The sequence below is a fragment of the Heloderma suspectum genome, chromosome 4 (assembly GCF_057233095.1).
Source record: "Heloderma suspectum isolate Gila_16-S chromosome 4, 16-S_ref, whole genome shotgun sequence".
Classification (NCBI taxonomy): Eukaryota; Metazoa; Chordata; class Lepidosauria; order Squamata; family Helodermatidae; genus Heloderma; species Heloderma suspectum.
This window is the reverse complement of record NC_139461.1, coordinates 158140002-158167479: the sequence shown is the minus strand read 5'-3', so window position 1 is coordinate 158167479 and position 27478 is coordinate 158140002. Positions and strand designations below refer to the sequence as shown.

Here is a 27478-nt window from a genome sequence, read left to right as displayed (position 1 = left end):
TTACTGGAGGTGCACAAATTTCCCCTCCATTTACTTCACAGCCATTACATTCACACAAAATTCCCCTTTTGGTATTAGGGAAGGACCTCTCTCCACCGCAGTCACTGTCACTCTAGTGCTGGCTGACAACAACCCTGAAATCCTCTCAGTTCTTAGCAACATCTCATCTCCCATAGATCCCCAGTCAGATATCAGTAACCTCTTTGGGCCTTAGCAACAGCCCGCCATCTACAATACAGGGAAACAATAATACTCAGTTACCTTAGAAGGATGTAAGGATTACAAGATTTTAGGACTACGCACAAGTGGCACCAATGTCTGATTCTGCCTGTGGACTCCACCATCCCTCTATGCACCTAGAGCTGGGCTAGGCAACCTGCCCCAGCCAGCATAGCCAGCTATCAGGGATTATGGGAGTTGTAATCCAAAGCACCGAGCTGCCTACCCCTGATCTAGAGCGTAATGTATGTAGAGAATCTATGTATGTCCAGTTTGTACGCCCACCGGTGCTGCGGATAAGTTAGACTGCATGGGGGTCTAAGATGGGGGTCGCCATCACACTTCTTTATAGGCTTGTTGTCCTTCTACCCATGGGACACGTGGACAGTCCTAATGCATGTGGAGTATTCCGAACATTAACTGTTGTTGTTCTTGTTATCTGAGCCAACACAGCGACATTGGAAATACTCAGATATGCAAAAACGAGATGAACCAAAGTCAAGCAATTTTATTCAACTAGAGAAATATAAACTCAGATTCCTTGCATTTAAATTAATTGGGCTCAAAATTGTGTGCATTTGTCTGGGTTGTATTTCAACAGTGCATATACTTTGGAGGATATTTCTGGATGAGGTTTAATATGGGCCTGTTGAGGGATGGGAGACTTTTCTTAATTTTGAAGGTGGTTCAAAGAGAATTATTTTCCCCTAAGAATGTGGGCAGAGAATAGGGGCGCTTTTAAAATACCAAATGTAGACATGACAGACCGATAGATAGGAGAGACTGAATTGAGTGATGACGCAAGCTTATTTGAAAGTATTCTTCCAAATACGTGTTCCTGGGGGAATGACAACAGGGAAAGAGTGTTACCTTCAAGTTCTGTTTGTGGGCTTCCTGGAGACGTGCAGATAGCTTGGCCACTTACATACATGGGCTTATATGCAGATCTGTCAGACCTTCCATCGGACCAGCAGAAAACAATAACAATTTGCAATGCACTAAAGAAGCTATACCAAACCAAATCCAATTAGCAAGTTAGAAAGTCCTTAACATTATGCAAGCCTTATTTATTTTCATGCCATTTATGTTGTGGTATCAGTTATCTAAGTATACAACTCCTGACCTGACCTGACCATTCTTTCTATGCATAATGTGAAATTCTCTATGCATCTGTGTAATTCTAAATTAAACAAACATACAGCCAAAGGTAAATACTTTTAAATCTCATTTACTTCAATGGGAGACACATAAGCATCTGATTAACTCCACCATTAAAATCAAGGGGACAAAAACAATGGATTGTGCCCATAATATTGCAGTTCACAGTATTGCTTTTTGAAAAGACTTGGCAATGAAGTCAGTATACAACTGGACAATATAACAGTACCGATAAGAAGTATAATTAAAGATAATAGCTCACTCCCTGTGATGTAACACGACATCACAGCAGAATCCTATGCATTTCTACTTTAAGTCCAACTGAGTTCAGTGGGGCTTACGACCAAGAGACTGAGTGGGTATAGTATTGCAGCCATTGAAAAACAACAACAACCATGCCATTACGATTTTCAGGGTTCCCCTTATGACCTGGACCCCTTGAGCAACTCCTTAAGGATCTCTTGCCCCCCTAGAGTCCCACCTTCCTTCTTCTGAACTTCCCCTTCCTTATACCATGGGGCTTAGGCTATAGACGTGAGGTGATTGACACTCCAGACAACTGGGGTTTAACACAACAGTTTACTGGTAAATTTAAAACAAGCAAATCACAACTAAAGGTATTTACACAATAGAGCTGAGTGATACAAAAGGCATTAAGAGAAAATAAAAGTTGCAAAATGCAAGTTCCTTTACCCTAGCTGTACTTACACTTCTCCAGGCTGCTTCTTCCTGCTCACTCTTCAGGCTCTACTTTCATTTGTTCTCTCGCTCTCTTTATATACCCTCCTCCCTCAAAACTGAAAGTACTGTTTTAAACCTGAAGAAATGAAATTTAACTGGAGAAATGAAACTGAAACTGAACCAGGCAAATTAAACTACTCCTCTGGGGGATACCCCCTTCCCCCCAACCCCAGGCCTCTAAGCCTGACCTTTTTCCCCTTTCGCTCTGGAGGCCTCAAACCTTCACATGGATAAAATATCTAGTCCTACATCCAACAAGATAAGTGAAAAGTGAGGGGAAATGGAGAATGTGCATTGTGAAGCAAAGTCAAGATATTTTTGTAAACCACCACAGATATGTGAAATTTCTGACAAGATGAGTAAGTGCATATAAGACCAAATGAAAACATGATGTATCTAAAATCATTAGCTCACCTGGATTATGACTGGGTCACCATTGTTAAAATTGAAATCCTCACTGGATAGGATAGAATCTGTTATGTCACAACTCTGATGACTGCTCAGCGCATTGGAATCATTTGCCTTAGAAACATTAAATTGGCTTTTCCGAGAGCCTGAAGTCAATGAAACCTCATGGCAATAAGAGTGAAGAAATGCTTGGACGCCGTCAATACCCACAAACTGTGAGACCGGAACACCACTGAAATTCAAACTTCCTGAGTCAAACAGCTGTGAGGTTCTCCACCTGTGAAGCCGGAATGCAAATAGCACAAGGAGGAAGATGAAGAACAAGCAGGAAACGAAAGCCACTGCAATCACCAGGTAGACGGTGAGGTCAGACTGGGGGTCTGCAGGAGCTGAGATGCTGCTGAGATCTGAGAGGATTTCAGGGATGCTGTCAGCCAGCACCACGGTGACGGTGACTGAGGCGGAGAGAGGTGGCTGCCCACTGTCCTTCACTAAGACCACCAGGCTTTGCTTGAGGGCGTCTTTCTCCAGAAAGAACCGGGTTGTCCTGATCTCTCCGGTGTGGAGCCCCACGGTGAAGAGCCCTGGCTCCGTGGCCTTGGTCAGCTTGTAGGAGAGCCAGGCATTTTGGCCGGAATCCGCGTCCACTGCCACCACCTTCGTGACCAGGTGACCCGGCTCAGAGGAGCGAGGGGCCAGCTCTATCCCAGTGGAGCCATCGGAGGGAGGGGCCGGGAACAAGATTTCTGGAATGTTGTCATTCTGGTCCAGGATGAAGAGAGTCACTGAGACATTGGAGCTGAGTGGTGGGGAGCCTCCATCCTGGGCCTTGACCCAGAACTGGATCTCTCGGACATCTTCATAATCAAAGGAGGCCAAGGCATAGACAACCCCAGTCTCAGAGTTAATAGAGAGGAAGGAGGAGAGAAGGGAGTTACTCGTCTGGTCTTCGATGATAGAATACAGTATTCTGGCATTCTCCTCCGAGTCTGCATCACTGGCTTTTAAGGAAAAGATCAGGGATCCTCTTTGGTTATTCTCAGCACAGTAGAAAGTATAATCTGGTTCTTCAAAGACGGGTGGGTTGTCATTTGTGTCTAAAATATGTAGTGCAATTACTGTGGTTGTAGAAAGAGGAGGAATTCCATGGTCACTAACTGTGACGGTAATATTGAAGGCTGACACCTGTTCTCTGTCAAGAGCTTCATGCATCATCAAACTGTAAAAGTTATCAATTGACTTCTTCAGCTGGAAAGGGATGTTGTTGGGGACTGAACATCTGATTTTCCCATTGATGCCTGAATCTCGATCTCGTACATTTAAAATGGCAATAACCGTTCCAGGCGGTGAACTTTCAAGTATGGCGTTGGTGGCAAAGGTAACTGCTAATTCAGGTGCATTGTCATTCAGATCTTCAATGAAGAAAATGACTTTTGATCTGTCACTTAGCCCTCCCCCATCTTTGGCTTGTACCTCAAATTCATATGAAGAGGATTCCTCATAATCAAGATTGCCTATGAGAGTAATTTCTCCTGTTGTGGAATTCAGGAGGAGCATTGGGAAATCAAGCATTGGGGTTTTTTTGAGGGAGTATTTCACCTCTCCATTGATTCCTTCATCAAGATCAGTGGCACTTACTGTAGCTACAGTGGATCCTTTAGGAGTATTCTCCTTGACACTTACTTCATAGACAGAGTGGGTAAAAACTGGTGCATTGTCATTTGTATCCAGAACTTTGACTTTGATTTGTGCAGTGCCAGATCTGACAGGATCACCTCCATCAGTGGCTGTGAGGATTAGATCATAAACTGACTGCTCCTCCCTGTCCAGAGGTTTTTCCAACACCAGCTCAGTATTTCTAACACCATTTTCTCCTATTTGTACATCCAGAGAAAAATGGCCACTGCCTGTGAGTTGGTAGCTCTGTACAGAGTGTATTCCCAGGTCTGGATCTTGTGCTTCAGGAAGGGGAAATAGAGATCCTATTGTAGATGCTTCACTAATTTTCATAACCTGTTCCCCTACAGGGAAGTGGGGAGCATTATCATTTATGTCTGTGATTTCCACTTCAACTCCATGAAGCTTTAATTTACTTTCAATAAGAACCTGGAACTGTATCATGCACTTCTCTGCCTCTCCGCAGATTTCCTCTCTGTCAATTCTCTCAGAGGTTTGCAAATGGCCGTTGTGGACATTCAAAGCAAAATACTGAATCATACCTACATTGGGAACAATGCGGAGTCCATGGTCTGAAACCTGCTTCCCATCCATTCCCAGGTCCTTTGCAATATTCCCCACAAAAGAGCCTTTGTGCATCTCTTCAGGAATGGAGTAGTGGATCTGCCCGGAAACTGCCTTCCACGCAAACACCACGACAAGGCAGTGGAGGATTCCCTGTCTGCAACTCCGCGGCCTCAGAGTTCCTTCCATGCTCTTGCAGCAGAATAAAGGGCACTGGTTCTGGCTCAAAAGACACTGTATCCAATTTTCTTTCTAAGCAAAGGTGCCTGCATCAGTCAGCCTGTTCTTTCAGTAATTTGGGGCTTTTGTGTGACAAACCGGCAACACTGGATGGGCTGGAGTTTACATTGCTCTTCCTTATTGGTGAACAGTGACACCCAGAGGCTCAACCCCAAACTGCAGAAGCCCCATTTTCAAAAATTAATTTCCTTTCACTAGGGGCATTTCTACACCAGCCGAAAATCCTGCATTTAAAACGGAGCTTTCTGCTCCCGTTTTAAATGCAAGATCACCACTGAATCCCTTTACATGCGCTTACTTCTCCTCTGCCCTTCTCCCCATATCTGAGTCTTCCAGATACGGGGAGAAGTCAATTTCTTTGGCGTCCATCACTGGCTGACAGTGTAGTAGGGTCAAAATAATGGCAGCAGTTGGCAGCAACCAGAACTAGATTTGGATGCAGTTATTATCCTTAACTATTTGGCTGCCGCTACACCATTCTTTGTTCCAGGGGATGGATAGGCAGGGGGTGGGGGCGGCAACAGGAGCCAGATGGTTCAGCAGCATAGCAGCCTACTTGGCTCTGTGGACAGCATGCAGTCACAGGGCCCGAGAAGCACCTTTCCAGCTGAGACGCCTCCTTGCCCCCTAAGCAGGAGATGTGGCTGCCCTGTAGAATTCAGGGTGCTCCACGCTCCAGCCCAGCTCCACCCAGCCGCACCTTGAGCTCCTTCCATCAGCCCCAGACCCCAATCTCCACCTGTCACAGCAATGCACTAGCCAAATGACAGGGGACTCCCTACGTGCAGAAGAACTAAGTCAGGTTATTATCAAAACTTTAGTCACCAGTTTGTCCTTTCCTCTCTTTAGAGAATCCAACACATAAAAAAGATCTCAAGCTCCCTTAAAATTAGTTGAATTAGAGAAGAAAATCTCGGTGAATTAGCAATCAGTGTACCAACCCGTACATTCAGATCTATGGAAACCTATTTGTCACTGATTCTTTGTAAAACTCTTAAAAGACAAAACATGAAGATAGCTACATATTCAGTTACACTGCTGATTGGCACAGAGAAGAGGGAGCTCCCACCCTTCGCCATACTGTGGGGCCTGGTCATTACAGCTACCTCTTCACCATGAGCCGATCAACATGCCACCATGCACCTACAGGACTCGGATCCAGGCTCCCTCTTCCTACAATTCTGCCTCTGGAGAACTGCTGGTGAGGATCTCTCCTTCACTTGCCACCGACTGATAAGTGGTTCAGTACTACCTCCCACCCCACCTCAGTGGCCACGTGGCCTGAGATAAAGGCAAAAGATGATCCAGGCTGACACTCACGATTTTTACTGACATGATCAAATGAGTGATGGTATTAAAATTAGTCCATATACAAAAGGAACTGAAACTCACCGTGCCTTCAGTCACCTTTTCAGAATATACAGTCAGGGCCAGAAAGATTGAAACAAGGATAACTGTTTTGGCAGTTGGCCTCTGTATACCACCACATTGAAGTTGAAAGGAAACACACCCAAATGGGAGCGAAGTCAGGACTTTCAGCTGTAATTCAAGGGGTGTGACAAAAGTGGGGCACTAACCATTCAGGAAGGACAGCCAGTGGCATACACCCCCCCATCGTTGGGGGCTCTTAAGTAATGGAACAAACCAACATCATTTCAAACTGAAGGATCGCCTTTAATACCCGGATGAAAATCCTTTGCAGTCAATAACTGCCTGAAGTCTGGAGCCCAAGACCAAATGCGGAGTTTCCTCCCTCGAGATGCTTTGCCAGGCCTTTACTGCAGCTGCCTTCAGCTGCTGCTTGTTTGTGGGTCTTTCTGCCTTCAGTCTTGTCTTCAGGAAGTGAAAAGCAAGCTCTATTGGGTGGAGATCAGGTGACTGACTTGGCCAATGAAGAACATCCCACTTCTTTGCCTGGAGAAACCCTTGGGTAGCTTTTGCTATATGTTTTGGGTCATTATCCATCTGCAATATGAAGCGGCGTCCTATCAGTTTGGCAGCACTCGGCTGAATCTGAGCAGGAAGTATAGCCCTATACACTTCGGAATTCATCCTGCTGCTTTGATCAGCAGTCAGGTCATCAATAAACACCAGTGACCCGGTTCCATTGGCAGCCATACATGCCCATGCCATAACACTGCCACCGCTATGTTTGACAGATGATGTGGCATGCTTTGGATCATGAGCTGTTCCTTTCCTTCTCCATACTTTTCTCTTCCCATCATTCTGGTACAAGTTAATCTTGGTTTCATCAGTCCAAAGAATCTTATTCCAGAACTGGGCAGGCTTTTTTAGGTGTTTGCTGGCAAAGGCTAATCTGGCCTGTCTGTTCTTGAGCGTTACCAGTGGTTTGCACCTTGTTGTGAAGCCTCTGTATTTACATTTATAAAGCTGTCTATCGACTGTAGATGCTGACAATGACATGCCTACCTCCGCAAGAGTGTTCTTGACCTGGCTACATGTTGTGAAAGGGTTCCTCTTCACCATGAGCAGAATTCTGCGGTCATCCACCTTAGCCGTCTTCCGTGGTCTTCCAGGCTTTTTGCTGTTGCTGAGCTTGCCAGTTAATTCCTTCTTTTTCAGGATGTTCCAAACTGTTGTACTGGCCACTACCACTGTTTTTGCTGTCTTTCTGATGGGTTTATTTTGTTTCCTCAGCCTAATGATGGCCTCCTTCACTGGCATGGAAACCTCTTTGGACCTCGTGTTGGGAATTCCAGTGAACAGCTACCAAATGCAAATGTAACACTCAGAACCACCTCCAGGCGTTTTATCTGCTTGATTGGTCATGGGGTACCCAGGAAACAGGCCATACCTGGCCATGCAGCTGCTTGTCAGCCATTCGTTCCATTACATAGGAGCCCCCAACGATGGGGTGTGTGTATATGCCACTGGCTGTCCTTCCTGAATGGTTAGTGCCCCACTTTTGTCAAACCCCTTGAATTACAGCTGAAAGTCCTGACTTCACTGCCATCTGGGTGTGTTTCCTTTCAACTTCAATGTGGTGGTGTACAGAAGCCAACTGCCAAAACAGTTATCCTTGTTCCAATCTTTCTGGCCCTGACTGTAAATGCCCATTGAACATCAAAGAACATCAAAGAAATGTCTGATTTGAACATCAAAGAAATGTCTGATTTGCACAGGGTATTCTCTGCTATCTGGTCACTGGGCTGCAGGAAAGTCAACTTGTTTCTCCTGGATTCAGAGGACAGACAGACCTGGTAGGAATAAGGCAAAGTCCCATCCTCATAATTTGGGGGGAATATGGCACAGAGGAGGTGTGCCTTTGTCTGTGGCTGTGATTGTAATATTATACTCTGGGGACCTTTCTCTGTCAAGGGGACCCTCTACGAGCAGCTTGAAGTAGTTATCTGAAGATGAGACTATCTGGAATGGTACAAGTTCTCTCAGATGACAAGTGACTTCCCCATTATCCCCAGAATCTATATCATGAACTTTGATGAGAGCAATCACACCTCCAGGTGCAGCACCTTCGGGGACTGGGCTGGACACGGAGGTCAGGATCACATTTGGGGCATTGTCGTTCTCATCAAGAACCTCAATCTCCACATTGCAGTGTGCTACCAATCCACCTCCATCACTTGCCTGTATGATCATCACATAGCTTTTTCTGTCCTCAAAATCGATACTCTCCATAAGTGCCATCGTTCCATCTTTGGGATCCAGATCGAATTTCTGCTCAGCAGGTTCTGGGATGTTACTGAAAGCGTACGTTATTTCAGCATTTGACCCTTCATCACTGTCAGAAGCGTTAACCTGAAGCACAGAGGTTCCTCTGGGTGCATTCTCTTTCAGGCTTACCTTGTAGGTTGCCTGGGAGAAGACAGGAGGGTTATCATTAGTATCAGTAATGATAATTCGTATGTTGACAGTCCCAGTTTTTACTAGATCTCCCCCATCCACAGTTGTAAGGACCATGTGGTGTATGTGTTCTTTTTCTCTGTCCAGTTGTTTCTGCAATATTAACTCTGCACATTTGCCATCGTGTCATTGTTCCATCTCTGGGATCCAGATTGAATTTCTTCTGGGCAGCATCTTGGACCCTTCATCACTGTCAAAAGCTTTAACCTGAAGCACAGAGGTTCCTCTGGGTGCATTCTCTTACCTTGTAGGTTGCCTGGGAGAAGATAGGTGGATTGTCATTTATATCAGTAATCTTCACTCCTATGTTGACAATACCAGTTTTTACTGGATCTCCCCCATCCAGAGCTGTAAGGACCATGTGGTATGTGTGTTTCTTTCCTCCATCCAGTTGATCTTGCAATATTATCTCCGCATATTTGCCACCATCTTTGCTCTCTTGAATTTCTAGCTTGAAATATGGAGTTGGGCTCAAATGATAATTCTGGAGGGAGTTGATTCCGATGTCTTCATCTTCAGCATTTCCTACAGAAAACCAAGCTCCTGGCATAGAATCATAGAATAGAATCATAGAATAGTAGGGTTGGAAAGGGCCTACAAGGCCATCGAGTCCAACCCCCTGCTCAATGCAGGAATCCAAGCCAGAGCATCCCTGACAGCCTCGTCTTGAACGCCTCCAGTGTGGGAGAGCCCACCACCTCCCTAGATAATTGGTTCCATTGTCATATTGCTCTAACAGTCAGGAAGTTTTTCCTGATGTTCAGCCGGAATCTGGCTTTCTGTCACTTGAGCCCATTATTCCGTGTCCTGCACTCTGGGATGATCAAAAAGAGATCCTGGCCTTCCTCTCTGTGACAACCTTTCAAGTACTTGAAGAGCGCTATCATATCCCCCCTCAGTCTTCTCTTCTCAAGGCTAAACATGCCCAGTTCTTTCAGTCTGTCCTCATAGGGCTTTGTTTCCAGTCCCTTGATCATCTTTGTTGCCGTCCTCTGAACCCTCTCCAGTTTGTCTGCATCCTTCTTCAGCTTTGCTGAAGTCGAGGTATATGATGTCTACAGCATTCCCACGGTATACAGGGGAGGCTACTTGATCAAAAAATGAGATCAGATTTGTCTGGCAGAACTTGTTTTTGACAAATCCATGTTGGCTTCGAGTAATCACGGCATTGTTTTCAAGGTGCTTCCAGTGGATTGCTTTATGATCTGCTCCAGAATTTTCCCAGGGATTGATGTTAGACTGACTGGTCTGTAGTTCCCCGGTTCCTCCTTTTGACCCTTTTTGAAGATAGGGCCAACATTAGCCCTCCTCCAGTCATCTGGCACTTCCCCCGTCCTCCATGATTTCTCAAAGAGAATAGACAGCGGTTCTGAGAGTTCTTCTGCCAGTTCCTTTATTACTCGAGGATGCAGTTCATCTGGCCCTGGAGATTTGAACTCATTGAAAGTGATTAGGTGTTCCCTGATCATATGCCTATCGATCTCAAGCTGCAATCCTGCCCCTTCAGCCTGTACTTCGCCTTTGCCCGGGGGGTCACAGACCTTCTTTTGGGAGAATTAAGAGTCACTCAATTTAAGATCGATATTTTCTCTCTGGAAATGTGGGGCATTATCATTCATGTACTGGATAAAAATATGTATGTGAAAAATATTCAAAGGATCATGTGCTACAACTTCTAATTTTAGGACACATGTGGATGATTTTCCACAAATCTCTTCCTGGTCTATCCTGGCCTTCACATACAGGTCGCCATTTTGCTCATTCAGAGCAAAGTATTGCTTTTCCGACGAGATACCAAGCTTGCGTTTTGACAGCTCTCTGACATCCAGTCCCAAATCTTTCGCAAGGTTCCCCACAAAGGAATGCTCTTCTGTTTCCTCTGGAACTGAATAGTGAACCTGCTCGGACACCACCCAGCAGCAGAACAAAGACCAGAATATGAACAGAAACAGTACTTGCCTGTGGATGGTTTCTCTTGTTCTCCCTGAGTGCCTTTCTTTCATTGTTGTCATTGCCTTTCCTCCTTTCTTTCGCTCACTTCCAATTATATTTTCAAGTGTCCCAGTCCTTTGCAATAAGATGGTAGAAATATAGTCCTTATATTTGAAAAGTGATCTTTTGAAAATGAACAGCTTTCCTTTCTGGAGCAGCTTTTTCAAATAAAGCCTTCTGCAGCATCTTATAGAATCACAGAATAGTAGGGTTGGAAGGGGCCTATAAGACCATCGAGTCCAACCCCCTTCTCAATGCAGGAATCCAAGTCAGAGCATCCCTGACAGATGGCTGTCCAGCCTCGTCTTGAAGGCCTCCAGTGTGGGAGAGCCCACCACCTCCCCAGGTCATTGGTTCCATTGTCGTATTGCTCTTACAGTCAGGAAGTTTTTCCTGATGTTCAGCCGGAATCCGGCTTCCTGTAACTTGAGCCCATTATTCTGTGTCCTGCATTCTGGGATGATTGAGAAGAGATCCTGGCTTTCCTCTCTGGGACAATCTTTCAAGTACTTGAACAGCGCTATCATGTCTCCCCTCACTCTTCTATTCTCAAGGCTAAACATGCCCAGTTCTTTCAGTCTCTGTTCATAGGGCTTTGTTTCCAGTCCCCTCATCATCTTTGTTGCCCTCCTCTGAACCCATTCCAGCTTGTCTGCATCCTTCTTAAAGTGTGGCGACCAGAACTGGACACAGTAATCCAGATGAGGCCTAACCAGTGCTGAGTAGAGGGGAACTAGTACGTCATATGATTTGGAAGCTGTGCTTCTATTAATGCAGCCCCAAAGAGCATTTACCATTTTTGCAGCTACATCACACTGTTGGCTCATATTCAGCTTGTGATCTACAAAAAATCCAAGATCCTTCTCGCTTATACTGTTGTTGAGCCAAGTATTCCCCATTTTGTAACTGTGCATTTGGTTTCTTTTTCCTAGGTGCAGAACTTGGCATTTACCAATATTAAATTTCATTCTGTTGTTTTCTGCCTAGTGCTCCAGTCTATCAAGATCACTTTGAATTTTGTTTCTGTCTTCCAAAGTATTAGCTATTCCGCCCAATTTTGTGTCATCTGCAGATCTAATCAGCATTCCCTGCACCTCCTCCTCCAAGTCATTAATAAAAATGTTGAAGAGCACTGGGTATGTTGTCTCCCGGGAGGACGGATTAGAGACGTGGCTGAAAGGTTGCCTGCACTCATAAAGCCCACTGACAGGTATCCCTTTCTTCTCATCCATGTGGGAACAAATGATACCGCCAAGCGGAGCTACGAAGAAATCACGTCAGACTTTGAAGCTTTGGGAAGGAAACTCAAGAACTTTGGGGCACAGATAGTTTTCTCATCCACACTTCCGGTAGTTAGAAAAGGGATAGAAAGGGAACGAAAAATACTCCAGGTGAATGACTGCCTACAAAGGTGGTGCCGACGAGAGAGATTTGGATTCTGGGACCATGGGCTGTACTTCCTGGAAGATGGGCTGTTGGCAAGGGATGGGTTGCACCTCACAAAGGCTGGGAAGAATGTAGGAACATGTAGGAAGAAAGCCAGACTATGATGCACATGGTATTCAGTGTCTATATACTAATGCCCAGAGTATGGGAAACAAACAGAACGAACTTGAACTCTTAATACAAGAGGGAAATTATGACTTGATAGGTATAACTGAGACTTGGTGGGATGACTGTCATGACTGGAATACAGCAATTGAAGGATATAACTTGTTCAAAAAGAACAGGAGGAACAGAAAGGGAGGTGGGGTTGCACTGTATGTGAAAAATACTTATCTCTGCACAGAAATACAGGAGGAGGAGCTTGGTAGCCCCATCGAGAGCATCTGGATCAAAATAAACGGAGCAAAGAATAAAAGGAACCTGGTGGTCGGAGTCTACTACCGGCCATCCAATCAAGGTGAAGACGAGGATGAAACTTTTGAAAAGCAAATAGCCAATGTTTTAAGGAAGCACGATGTAGTAGTAATGGGAGACTTCAATTTCCCCGATATTTGTTGGGAGACAAATTCTGCAAAACATGGCCCCTCCTGGAAATTCCTGACTTGTGTGGCGGATAACTTCCTCCTACAGAAAGTAGAGGAAGGAACTAGAGGATCAGCTATCCTTGACTTGATCCTAACCAACAGAGATGACTTAGTGGATAAAGCAGCAGTTACAGGAACTCTGGGGAAAGCGACCATGTTGTACTTCAGTTCTTGGTTCTAAGGGAAGCAAAAGCCAAGTGTAGTCAAACGTGTACCTTAGATTTTAGGAAAGCTGATTTTAATAAACTCAGAACAATGATCAGTAAGGTCCCACGGCAAGCGACTCTAATGAGAAAAGGAGTCCAAGATGGGTGGGAGCTTTTAAAAAAGGAAATTCTCAAGGCACAATTACAAACAATTCCAACAAGAAAAAAAGGTGGATAACAGAAGAAGCCAATGTGCCTTCACAAAAAGCTTAGAGATGCCCTGAAAACAAAGAAGGACACATATAGGAAGAGCAAAGAAGGCCAAGTAACAAAGGAAGAGTACAGGCAGATAGCACAGAATTGCAGGGATAGTGTCAGGAAGGCTAAAGCTGGGAATGAGCTGAGATTAGCGAGGGATGCTAAAAACAACAAAAAGGCTTTCTTCAGCTACGTGCATAGTAAAAGGCAGAGGAAAGAAATGGTTGTCCAGCTATTAAATAAGGATGGCAAAATGATAATAGATGACAAAGAAAAGGCGGAGGTGCTCAATTCCTACTTTGGCTCAGTCTTCACCCAAAAGAGGGTCTATGAGCCCCCTGGCAAAGGCGAAGTACAGGCTGAAGGGGCAAGATTGCAGCTTAAGATCGATAGGCATATGGTCAAGGAACACCTAATTACTTTGAATGAGTTCAGATCTCCAGGGCCAGATGAACTGCATCCTCGAGTAATAAAGGAACTGGCAAAAGAACTCTCAGAACTGCTGTCTATTCTCTTTGAGAAATCATGGAGGATGGGGGAAATGCCAGATGACTGGAGGAGGGCTAATGTTGTCCCTCTCTTCAAAAAGGGTAAAAAGGAGGAACCGGAGAACTACAGACCAGTCAGTCTAACATCAATCCCTGGGAAAATTCTGGAGCAGATGATAAAGCAATTCATCTGTAAGCACCTTGAAAACAATGCAGTGATTACTCGAAGCCAACACGGATTTGTCAAGAACAAATCCTGCCAGACTAATCTGATCTCATTTTTTGATCAAGTAGCCTCCCTTGTGGACGATGGGAATGCTGTAGACATAATATACCTTGACTTCAGCAAAGCTTTTGACAAAGTGCCCCAGGATATCCTGATGAGCAAACTAGCTCAAAGTGGGCTAGATGAAACAACTATGAGGTGGATCCACAGTTGGCTACAGAATTGGACTCAAAGAGTACTTATCAATGGGACCTTCTCAAACTAGGGAGAGGTAACGAGTGGGGTACCGCAGGGCTCAGTCCTGGGCCCAGTGCTCTTCAACATTTATATTAATGACTTGGAGGAGGAGGTGCAAGGAATGCTGATCAAATTTGCAGATGACACAAAATTGGGCGGCATAACTAATACTTTTGGAAGACAGAAACAAAATTCAAAGTGATCTGGATAGACTGGAGCGCTGGGCAGAAAACCACAGAATGACATTTAATAGGGATAAAAGCCAAGTTCTGCACTTAGGAAAAAGAAACCAAATGCACAGTTACAAGATGGGGGATACGTGGCTCAACCACACTACAAGCGAGAAGGATCTTGGAATTGTTGTCGATCCCAAGATGAACATGAGCCAACAATGTGATGTGGCTGCAAAAAAGGCCAATGCTATTTTGGGCTGCATTAATAGAAGCATAGCTTCCAAATCCCGGGAAGTACTAGTTCCCCTCTACTCAGCACTGGTTAGGCCTCATCTGGAGTACTGTGTCCAGTTCTGGGCACCACACTGTAAGAAGGATGCAGACAAACTGGAGAGGGTTCAGAGGAGGGCAACAAAGATGATCAGGGGACTGGAAACAAAGCCCTATGAGGACAGACTGAAAGAACTGGGCATATTTAGCCTTGAGAAGAGAAGACTGAGGGGAGATCAAGTACTTGAAAGGTTGTCACAGAAAAGAAGGCCAGGATCTCTTCTCGATTATCCCAGAGTGCAGGACACGGAATAATGGGCTCAAGTGACAGGAAGCCAGATTCCGGCTGAACATCAGGAAAAACTCCTGACTGTTAGAGCATTATGATAGTGGAACCAATTACCCGGGGAGGTGGTGGGCTCTCCCACACTGGAGGCGTTCAAGACGAGGCTGGACAGCCATCTGTCAGGGATGCTCTGACCTGGATTCCTGCACTGAGCAGGGAGTTGGACTCGATGGCCTTGTAGGCCCCTTCCAACCGTACTGTTCTATGATTCTATGATTCTATGGGCCCAGGACTGAGCCCTGCGGTATCCTGCTCGTTACCTCTCCCCAGTTTGAGAAGATCCTAGAAATAAAATTGTAGTGCTACCTGGCTGTACTCTTCCTTTGTTGCTTGTCCTTCTGACCAGCTGAAATGCAATGGAGGGAGACTGCTTCAGGAGCTTCAAGTGCTAATCTATGGCTGCTCCCTTGCTGTCCAACAGCGACACCCTGAGTCCACATGCAGAACTGCTGATAATTTTTCTTAGAAGTCCGTACTGTATTTTATTTCTAGGAGTATAGATTTATTAAAAAAATAACTTTCTTCCATGATTATCCAGCTGCATTTCAGTGCTTATTGCTGAGTAGATGCTATATACTTACTTTATACACAATATAAAAACTTCCTTCTTTCCAATATGCAGACCAGTAGAGCCCCAGTTTCAATTTCTTTCTACTTTATGACATTTTCACTAGATTTTAAAAAACACCATGATAAAGTATTAGAGGAGAAGAGAGGGTTCTAATACATTTGCCTGCCAATTTGTGATCATTGTAAGTTGAGCAACACAGTGTTTTAAGTGTTTTAAGTGTTTTCAACCAACAAACGTAAACAAAATATACGAATGGATAGGAATATAGTGATCTTCCTTGTAGGAGTGGTGACCATTTGCCCATCTAGCCCAATATTGTCTACTCTGGCTGGTGGTAGCTCTCCGAGGGCTTTTGTATGCCTTACATGAATCTTTTCAGTACCAACTTTAAGAACAGAGTTTTTAATTATTTCCTGGGCAAAATGCAGTAGCTGAATTTTACTGTAGGAGTTGGGTGGCAACTCATCACCATATTTGGTGCAAAGAATATTCTAGATTATTTTCTCAAGGTAAGACTCGAGGTTCTCTGTCTAGGCAGACTTGTGGCAGTCCCAAACCATGCAAAGACATCTTTCCTGTCTAGTTTTAAGTGTGTGCAATTTGGGGGGCATTCAGCCCGTAGTTAACAGAATGCCTTTTCCAATCTTGCATGTCATCTCCCCCTGCCCCCACCCATGCCAATTCTACAGCCTCTTTTCCCAGTTCTGCTCACACATGAAATCAGTTATGCAGTTCTTGTAGTGGAGGAGAGGATGCTGGCATTTTCCCTACTTCTTACACACAAAGGAATGTATGGCATGGGCATTTCATGTGGAGCCCTGTGCATATTATGATGCTCCATTTAATACAAATTTTATCCCCTTTTCCAACAATTGTTCAAATTGGACCATGGCATACACAGACCTCCCTGTGAAACACCTGCATCACCATTTCTTTGGTTTTGGGGTGGAAGGGAGGGGATAAGATCCAATATTTCTGTATGCCAATTGCATCAACAGACTGGTAAGTGGATGAACTTACCAGTGGATGAACTTACTAAGCCATCTAAAGTTAGTGTTAGCTGCATTCATTGGGTTGATTCAAATGGGATTAAAGTATGATTAACTTAGGTTGGATCCAACCCATTGCTTTTTGCAATGTTTTGCTGGCTGCTGCTCTCTGCTGTTGACACTATATAATCTGAAATATTAGAATTTACTAGTGTATGCTTTACTTGTCCTGTTTGGAAAGAGCCATCAAATCTTCCCATTGGACTTTGGGCCAATCTACACTGACATTTTATCTTGGTAGTGTTACATCTGGTTTGCTCATGTGGCTTACAACACACTCCCCAACCCACTGTCCTGACACTATTTCTCCCTCAATATTCCATTTTTTTTCCAGAGCACATATATGACTATTTTTTCAGTGACTGCTGTTTCCATGCATTACCATGCATTATGTGCGTCCCAAGATAAAGCTAGTATAATGTTTAACAGTGGGAGTGGCTTCACAGCTATGCAACCTGTTTTGCAACATTTTCCCTACCTTCTCCTATGATCTCAGGCAGGCAGAATGGATTTGTGGGCAGGAAATCTTTGGGTTGTATTCCATTTCCTGTCCTTCTGGTTGGTTAGCCATTATAACTGGGGGAGGGGCAGCTATTTTTAGTACACACCTGCACAGCTACACAGCTGTGAATAACTGAGAGAGCTTTGGCTATTGGGTGGTATAAAAATGTAATAACTAAATAAATAACTGCACAATTTTTATGTTAAAGCCTGCATTCCTGAAGCTTTGCAGGTGTGCATGCATTTACTAGACTTAAAAAAAGCAACTTGAAATGTCAGCATGATCTCCCACTTGTCCTGCAATCGCAGCACTATACTGCAGCTTGTGGCATGTGCTCACACTAAAAACACAAATGATAAAACATACATAACCTTTCAAACTCCACCTACTTCTCCTACCATTACAAAACTATGCATTGGTATATGGCACTTTATTGCATTATAAACACAGTGGATACTGCATTGACAAGTGACCACAGAGCAGCAATTGTGTTTCAAAAAATACCAGCATGGCAGTGCCTCAGAAATGAAAGGAGCTCCAGTGTAGATTCTACCTTGGACTAAAATTAACTGCACTATGCATAAAAGAAACTACACTCAACTAAGTTGAGTATGTCTTCTCCCATAGGATCTGCTTGGATCCTAAGACCATCTTAAGAGGCCCTCTTTCAGGTGCCCCAGCCAAATGAGGTGAAGTAGGTGGCTACTCAGGAGATGACCTTTTCAGTGGTGGCACCCTGGTTGTGGAATGCCCTCCCCAGACAGGCTCACCTGGCGCCTGATCCCATCTGATCTCAGAAGCTAAGCAGGGTTAGCCCTGGTTAGTACTTGGATGGGAGACCGCCTGGGAATCAGGCTTCCTGCACTGAGCAGGGGGTTGGACTCGATGGTCTTGTAGGCCCCTTCCAACCCTATGATTCTATGATTTTCAGTGTCAGGTGAAGACCTTTGATTCTTCCAGGCTTTTTAGTCACTCAGTTTTTAAAAACGGTGTTAGTGCTTTTAGATCTTCCACTGCTGCTGGTTTTTACATTGTTTTTATTCTGTTTTTAGATGTTTTAACATTACATTTATTAACTTTTAAAATATTGTATAATATTTTGTAAACTGCCCAGGGAGCTTTGACTATTGGGCAGTATAGAAATGTAATAAACTAATAAAAATACAATATCTTACATTATATGTAATCTGTCTTTCATTCAGTTTAGACTACTATGTAATCACAAAAATTTAAATACATATGTATCATTCTTTTCTTTTAATGAGAAACAATACAGAACATTATGGCTTGACTTGTATTTACCATAATGAAAACCAGTTATTCCCAGCACCTTTTTGTCTGGTGTTCCAATAATCTTGAAACCATTTCCCCTTTTAATTCAAGTAGATTCACACACTGACATCCCACTTTTACCTCGATGCAACTAATTAACTAATTCATGGAGCTGTTTACAAACTTCTCCTCATTCAAGTCCCCTGATGTTTGAGTTCCAAACTACCTGCTCTTGTTTGCGGACTGACACTATGTGGGCTGACACCATATGGCTGGCAATCCACTCGTCTTCTGCTTCTGATTTCCAGATTTTTTTAAATAAATTGCTGTGTATGTGCAGTAAATTAACAGGAAGACCTGAAAGCTGCAATAAACGGTACACGTGCCAACTCAAAAATTAATTTTAGAAATACTCAGTGTTGACCTGGAAAGAAGGAAAAGCAGAATGTGGGGGAAAGGGAACCAATGGAACAGGGGGCATCCCCTCATCCACTGAACCCCTCACTTTAATTTCCCATCCTGAAGCTCGGATGGCTTTTGCTGCTGCTGGGTTTTTTTAATTAGAGTATCCCAGCAGCCACAGTTATATGAGGAAGAACAGCCCAGTTTCTTTTGTAACTGCTCTTTTTATAGATATGCTCTTCATATGCACATATATTATATACATGTATACAGATTATAGGAGTTGTTTCATCGTTCTGTAAAAATTATTGCAGGACCACCAACAGTGGGGTCTGCCTACTTTCACTTTCTGGTACTGTTAATATCTATCAGCATTAATTGTGTAAATCATAAGCAATTTGTATGGAGCAAAATGCCTAAGATTTTCTATCAGTTTTCTATCAGTTTACATTCTCTGAAATATTTCCGTATGTTCCCCTCTAAATTTATCCCCAGGGATTTTCCCATTTAAGTCTTTTCCTTTTGACAGTCTAAAAGAGAAGAAAATCCACAATATTCAAGCCCATAAAAATTAAGTGAATACATCATTACTTTTAAAAATATACATAATTACTTTGGGGGGGCACAATCCCATGTCGATGGTCAGCTGCCTCCAAACTTGGAGGTGGCCAACTACCCAATGCAGGGCGGGCAGTGCACAGAGGGGATCCTCTCCTCTGCGCTCCAGCCGCTCTGCATTTATGGCTAGATGCCCGATTTTGGCTGTCTAGCTGGGGCGCATCAGAGCAGGGGGGAGACGGCCGGACCCCACTGCAGGTGGGGCCTTACATGATGAAATGTTCTCTCTCTCTCTCCCCCTCCACAAAACCCCCCTACATGTTAGGGAGAAGTCTAGGTTAAAACCCTTCTCCCCGACATGATAGTTTTCTATGTGAATAGAAAAAGTTCTTTATATTGAGGAGCCCTCTATTATGTGAGCCTTCACCAGCAGTCTGAAGTGCTAAAGCCCAGAAAAAGGTTTACCACCTGATGTAACAAGATATATATTACTTGAAAAAATACCTTCACTGATGGATACTGGCTGACAAGTTAAAGAAGGAACCCAAAGGAATAGATGGAACAATGACATAGTTCTGCAAATCACCAGAGAGAATGGGCAGATGGGAAATACATTCTGATATTAATTCAAGCATATACTATCAAAGGAAAACCTTTTTAATTTAAAAACATTGGCTCACCTGGATGATGTTTAGATCCCCATTGTTCAAATTCAAATCTTCATCAAATAGGATAGTGTCCTTTGTCTCACAAGTTTGTTGATGGCTCAGATTACTTGAATAATTTCCTTTGGAAGTATTAGACTGGCTTTTCCTAGAGCCTGTGGTCAGAGAAACCTCATGGCAATAAGACTGAAGAAATGCTCGGACTCCATCAATGCCCACAAACTGTGAGACTGGAACACCACTGAAATTCACACTTCCATTGTCACACAGCTGTGAGGTTCTCCACCTGTGAAGTCTGAGTGCCAATAACATGAGGAGGAAAGTGAAGAACAGGCAAGAGACAAAAGCCACTGCAATCACCAGGTAGAAGGTGAGGTCAGTCTGGGGGTCTGCAGGAGCTGAGATGCTGCTGAGATCTGAGAGGATTTCAGGGATGCTGTCAGCCAGCACCACGGTGACAGTGACTGAGGCGGAGAGGGGTGGCTGCCCATTGTCCCTCACTAAGACCACCAGGCTTTGCTTGAGGGCGTCTTTCTCCAGAAAGAACCGGGCTGTCCTGATCTCTCCGGTGTGGAGCCCCATGGTGAAGAGCCCTGGCTCTGTGGCCTTGGTCAGCTGGTAGGAGAGCCAGGCATTCTGGCCGGAATCCGCATCCACTGCCACCACCTTCGTGACCAGGTGACCCGGCTCAGAGGAGCGAGGGGCCAGCTCTATCCCAGTGGAGCCATCGGAGGGAGGGGCCGGGAACAAGATTTCTGGAGCGTTGTCATTCTGGTCCAGGATGAAGAGAGTCACTGAGACGTTGGAGCTGAGCGGTGGGGAGCCTCCATCCTGGGCCTTGACCCGGAACTGGATCTCCCGAAATTCTTCATAATCAAAGGAGTTCAAGGCATAGACAACCCCAGTCTCAGAGTTAATAGAGAGGTAGGAGGAGAGAAGGGAGTTACTGGTTTGGTCTTCGATGATGGAATACAGTATTCTGGCATTCTCCTCCCAGTCTGCATCACTGGCTTTTAAGGAAAAGATTGAGGCTCCTCTTGGATTGTTTTCCAAGAGATAAGAGGTGTGAACTGATTCTACAAAGAGTGGAGGGTTGTCATTTATGTCTAACACCTGGAGTGAAATAATCTCAGATGTAGATAGTGTTGGAGTCCCGTCATCGGTTGCTGTAACAAAGATACTATAGGCTGCCACCTGTTCTCTGTCAAGGGCTCTGTCTGTCACTAAGGTGTAAAAATTGTCAATCGTTTTCTTTAGTTGGAAAGGGAGGCTTTGGGGAATTGAGCATGTGACCTCCCCATTGACTCCTGAATCTCTGTCTTGTACATTTAAAATGGCAGCTACAGTTCCAGTTGGCGAGTTCTCAGGGATAGAGTTTATTACAAAAGTCACTGCTAATTCAGGTGCATTGTCATTCAAGTCTGTAACAGAGATCACAACTTTTGATCTGTCACTCAGCCCTCCCCCATCCATGGCTTGCACCTCAAATTCATATAATGACGATGCTTCGAAGTCAAGGCTCCCCAAAAGGGTAATTTCTCCTGTTGTGGAATTTAATAGAAACATTTGGGAATTCTTTGTGATTTCTTCAAAAGAGTATTTTATCTCTCCATTAATTCCTTCATCCAGATCAGTGGCTCTTATTGCAGCTATTGTGGACCATGTGGGAATATTCTCTTTGACACTCACTTGATAGACAGGTTGGCTGAAAACTGGTGCATTGTCATTTGCATCTAGAACAATAACTTGGATTTGTACTGTGCCAGATCTGATGGGATCACCCCCATCAGTAGCTGTGAAGATGAGAACAAAAGCTGACTGCTCCTCCCTGTCCAGAGGTTTTTCCAACACCAGCTCAGCATGTCTGACACCATTTTCTCCTATTTGCACATCCAGAGAAAAATGGCCACTGCCTGTGAGTTGGTAGCTCTGTACAGAGTGTATCCCCAGGTCTGGATCCTGAGCTTTGGGTAGAAGAAAATGCTCTCCGAGTGTAGATGTCTCACTCATTTTCATTTTCCATTCCTTTGGTAGAAATTGGGGAGCATTATCATTTATGTCTGTGATTTCCACTTCAACTCCATGAAGCTTTAATTTACTTTCAATAAGAACCTGGAACTGTATCATGCACTTCTCTGCCTCTCCGCAGATTTCCTCTCTGTCAATTCTCTCAGAGGTTTGCAAATGGCCGTTGTGGACATTCAAAGCAAAATACTGAATCATACCTACATTGGGAACAATGCGGAGTCCATGGTCTGAAACCTGCTTCCCATCCATTCCCAGGTCCTTTGCAATATTCCCCACAAAAGAGCCTTTGTGCATCTCTTCGGGAATGGAGTAGTGGATCTGCCCGGAAACTGCCTTCCACGCAAACACCACGACAAGGCAGTGGAGGATTCCCTGTCTGCAACTCCGCGGCCTCGGAGTTTCTTCCATGCTCTTGCAGCAGAATAAAGGGCACTGGTTCTGGCTCAAACCCCTTTATTCCAGTAATTACTGGTTGCTGATGTTTCACTGGTGTTGCTCCTAGTTCCAGTTCAAAATATATCGGGACCAATTTCTTTCTACGCAAAATGTATCGCTGTTTCACTCCCTCTGCTGCCCTCCAGCCGGGTCCCAATTTTTGTGCGCTTGAGTGCAATAGCAATAGCATTGTTATTCCTTATTGGTGAACAGCGACACCCAGAGGCTCAATCCAAAACTGCAGAAGGCTCATTTTGGAATACATTTGCTGCCATGAATCTTTTCTTTTTTTCTTTGTCGTTTCAGGTAATGTCAATGAACTGATAAAAAAATCAGATTAACATTTTGTCCAAGATAGAAATATGAGCCATGCACGTCATAATCAATGTCTTTTTTGTTTGTTTGTGTTCAGAAGTCACCTATTAAAGGCACATTAGGTTAACAACTTTTTTCTTGAGTGTTCCCGTTTCCCCCCCGTCGTACTTGTACTTGAATGAGGATGTCTGATCTTCAAGCTTTTAATATTTAATATTAATTAGAGACTTGTAACAAAGAATTTGGCTGTTTATTATCATACAGTATGTACAAAAGTCCTTCGGCGTACCAGGTTTGAACGCAAACATTTTCATTAAATCCAGTAAGGGGAACTGACGTGTTTTCTTAATTAACAGCCAGTGGCCAGTACCAGATTAAAGGAATGAGGAATTCCAAAGCAGTAGGAGTTATATCCAGCCCATCAGGAGGATAGCTAAGATATCAATTCTGGTAGCTATATACCTTGGTGTTGCGATTTTAAAACAACAGCTGTACAGAATATTGAGGGTGTCAAGAAGATGCCATAATTGTTGTCACACCATTACATTCAGAGGTTACAGAATTTAATCCTTTATGTCTTCACTGAGGTAGGGAACCAATTAAGATAACCCATCCCAGTCACTTCTGGATTTTTGTTGTATTCCGGTATCACCCTATAATGATTGCATCCACAGACTTTGAGAGCTGTTCTTTTGGTGGTTGAGCTGCACCCCTTTCCTGGATTTGGCCCAACCAATATGGACCACTTAAAAGTTATCCCAGTTGTGCAGGATCCACTCATGGAAAGTAATTCCCACACTGACTAGCGTAATGTTGAAAGGGCCACTCAGCCTCTGTACTGTGTGAAGTGGGAACCTGTGCCTTCTCCACTGTGGAAGGATGCATGAGGTGTCGTGGGTCAAACTGACTCTCTGTGATGTATGTGCATGCCCCTGCTTTGCATGGTACACAGGAAACATGAAAGAAAGAAAGAAAGAAAGAAAGAAAGAAAGAAAGAAAGAAAGAAAGGTGGGTCACTCATATTTCTCTGTTGCATTTGTTTGGAACACCTGATACTGCCCTGAATCCATCCCAGAACCTTTAAAAAAGAATGCTGTAATTGTGGCAGCAGCAAACACATTTTTGTCCTTTGTCCCCAAATCTGTACAGAAAAGTTTGGCAGAGTTTGTTTGGATGCAGAGCAGGCATGCAAACCTGGATTCCACACACTATAATGAATTTGCTTCAAACTTTGCAGATGAAACAATATTCACTTCAACAATTGTGCTACAGAGTAAGGCTTGGAAATTGAGGTGTGTTAGGCATGGGACCATGGGCCCTTGCCCCAAATCTACTTCCCAGGGCCCTAGATCTATTCCCAGAGTCTTTAGTGTCCATTAGTGCCAAGGGCGGTTTTCTTTTTCAAAGCTTAATGGACATGCTGGGGTGATTTTCAAAGGGGATTGAAGCCTGGGAGGGAAAGGTTAACCCTCCTCTCCCCACATGCTGCAGTCCCCCAACCCCCCCGTCGCTGGCATGGCAATTAATGTGAGGGGGGGAACCCTTTCCATTAGTAAGAACAGGAAGTTTTTCGAAGTGCCTTTCAGGGGGGATTTCCAGGGGATCACAGTTGGGGAAGGAAGGGCTAACCCTCCAGCCCCAATCTTCCCCCACATCTCAATTAAGCTTAGAAAAAAACCCTTTTCATTAGTGCCAGTGGAAGCTCTCCCCCCCCCTCCCCCAAGCTTAATTGCAATTGGGGGCAATTTTCTTCCTGGAGGGAAAGAGTGAGCAAGATAGAGAGAAGTAGGGGAAGGGGCAGAGAGAGATGTGCAGGGAAGAGAGAGAGATAAATGTTTGTTTTCCCTCCCAAAAAGTTAAGCAATCTGGGCAGGAGGTCCTTCTCCATGTACCCCAAATGTGTGTTAGATCCTGATCAGGTGTGCATGGTCATGTGTGGCTCCTCTTGACCTCTGAGTATCTCCCTACCCTGGATTGCACAGAGAGGGCAGAGAGAGGTGGTGCCCAGTGCAAGGCTTCCTAGTCTGCTCTGCTTGTGACTTCCTCTGGTGTGTCCATGTTTATGTGTTGGGGGTAACGTCACAATTCCCCACTGCAGGTAGAGACAGCCCCAGAAACTGCAGAGCAGAGAAAGAGAGAGGGAGAGAGCGCCATCTTCCCACCCCCTCCCACCTCTGCCTCCTATTCCCCTTTTCTCCTCTGTTTCCTCCATGCTGCCCAGTTCTACTTCCACCCTTCTCCCACCTCTGATGCCTTCTGTGAAATTTAAATAAATCCTAGTAATTGTTTTAAAATTTGTATATTTAAATATAAATTAGAATTTTCAAATTTTATGCAAAGTTGTGTCCTATGGGCCTTTAAAGTACCTCACAATGTCCCTGTTGAGGATAATTTGTAAAAATATTAATTTGTAGAAATATTTCTATCCCATTTTTTATTTTAAAAAATAAGCCCAAGGCAGCTAACACTTCAAAATTAAACAGAATTTTAAAACAATAAAAGAACAATTTAATAACAAACTGGTTAAAAATTAATATCTATACAAGGCTCTAAGGGATAATCAAACTCCAGATAGGATTAATGCCTACCAGTATGAAAAAGAATGTATTCACCACAGCGAGCAATGAAATGCCATCAGGAAGAAGGCCGGCCAGATTTTTCAGGGCAAGGAGCTCCATAACCTAGGTGCCACCACGCAGAAGGCCCTTTCATGCACACCTGCCAATATATTATCTCATATAGGGTCAGGAGGATATATAAAAGGGCCTCCCTGGTTCATCTTGAAGAATGGAGAGGATCATATGCGAGAATGGATATTCTCTGTTGGCGTAAGAGCCCCAGGGGTCTTGAATCCAGGGCACAAATGACTAGGCCCCAGTTTGTTACCTTCTGCACTCCTGTGGCAGCATGTCCACCAAAAGAAGGCTGAACTGTGTTGCTAAGAAACTCCACATAACCAGAATAATTCAAGTCAGCCAGCTGACTCAGGTGGTCATGTGATTCAGGGAATCAATGCAGCTCCACGTGCTTCTATGAAGTTTCAGTCCCATGGCTTCCTCCCCGGTTTCCGCAGTCGATCTCCTAGCAAGAGAGGGCTCTGCCAGGCCGACATGCTAGCTGCTGCTGCAACAGCCTTAGCAACCTGACTGCCTGCTTGGGGAACATGTTACTGACCATTTGTCATGGTCTATGGCTCATTTGTCTACAAGCGTCTGTTTTAGGAAGCTGACCTTTGACTGTCCTAGGCCACACTACATGCCTCTGGCTTTTGCCTGGCTACTGACCTTCTCCCTCCTGACCTGATCCTGTTATCACTTCAGATGCTGACCCCAAACAAAACTTGACTGCTGGTTACAGTCATCAGTACCTCCCTCTGCTATGGCAAATTGATCTCTTAGGCACAACTGAAAGTGTTTTTTTTTTTTAATTCTCCTGCCAATCCAGGCTTTTGTGGTGGCTTAGAGTAAAACTATATAGATTATAGCATTATTGCAACAAAATCTTATATGATTAAAGCTATACCATTGACTTAGAAAGTTGCACTGAACTTTTGCTCTGCATATCTAACAGACTGAAATCTTTCATAGTTTCCTTTGTGACCTCTACAGGTATATGCAGATCTTTCTTCTGACACAAGTTGTAACTCTTGTGGGGAAAACTGTTTGCACCTCTACTGCAAGGAATTCAAACAGTCAAATGGCAATTTTACATTTGTCAAATGTAATTCTCTTCCTCAGTTGCACTTCCATTACATATTGGGAGCATGACACCATCACAAGCAGCATGTGAGGTTATATGAATCACCACCACTATCCCTGCCTCTGTTGTGCAACACAAGGACCATACTGCTCTTTGAATGGAAAAAAAGAAGTGATCATCATGAAGTGGTCATCAAGAAGTTGTCATCATTCCCCACAGCCATGACCCAAGAGTTCAGAAACTATTCTTTATAGTAAAATGTGCACATATGTCCTGCTTTTTCCTCTTTTTTTAAAAAAATAAAAATGAAGGGGTGGAACAATGACAATACTTTACTTCACAGAAAGGCCCTCCAGTAGTCCTAAGTTTATAACCTTTCTGCCAGTGTCTCTCTTCTAATATGCAGAACAGAAAAACCAGCCACTTTTGGATTGTTTTTGTGGTGTGGAATTTTTATTATAAAATACAAACATGCGACCTTATCATGAAAGATGAGAGGTTTAAATAAATGCAGTCACAACATATGCCCACCAGGTATCAAAGGTGAGAAAAGTGATGAGGTTTTTTTAACTGATAAGTTTCAACAGTTGATCAAGTGGCACTGATATCGGATTCTGCCTGTGGACTCCACCATCCCTCTATGCACCTAGAGCTGGGCTAGGCAACCTGCCCCAGCCAGCATAGCCAGCTGTCAGGGATTATGGGAGTTGTAATCCAAAGCACTGAGCTGCCTACCCCTGACCTAGAGCGTAACGTATGTAGCGTAATGTATACAATCTACGTATGTCCAGTTTGTACACCCACCGGTGCTGTGGATACGTTAGACTGCATGCATGAAGATGGGGGTCGCCATCACACTTCTTTATAGGCTTGTTGTCCTTCTACCCATGGGACACGTGGACAGTCCTAATGCATGTGGCGTATTCC

The 27478-nt window shown here is 44.1% G+C and overlaps 2 pseudogenes; both read right to left on the bottom strand.

The window, feature by feature from the left end:
* Nucleotides 1-22510, bottom strand: part of LOC146347572 (protocadherin gamma-A6 pseudogene) — a 59507-nt pseudogene extending 36997 nt beyond the window's left edge.
* Nucleotides 2484-9439, bottom strand: LOC146347573 (protocadherin gamma-A8-like; annotated as a pseudogene).
* Nucleotides 22511-27478: the final 4968 nt, after the last annotated feature.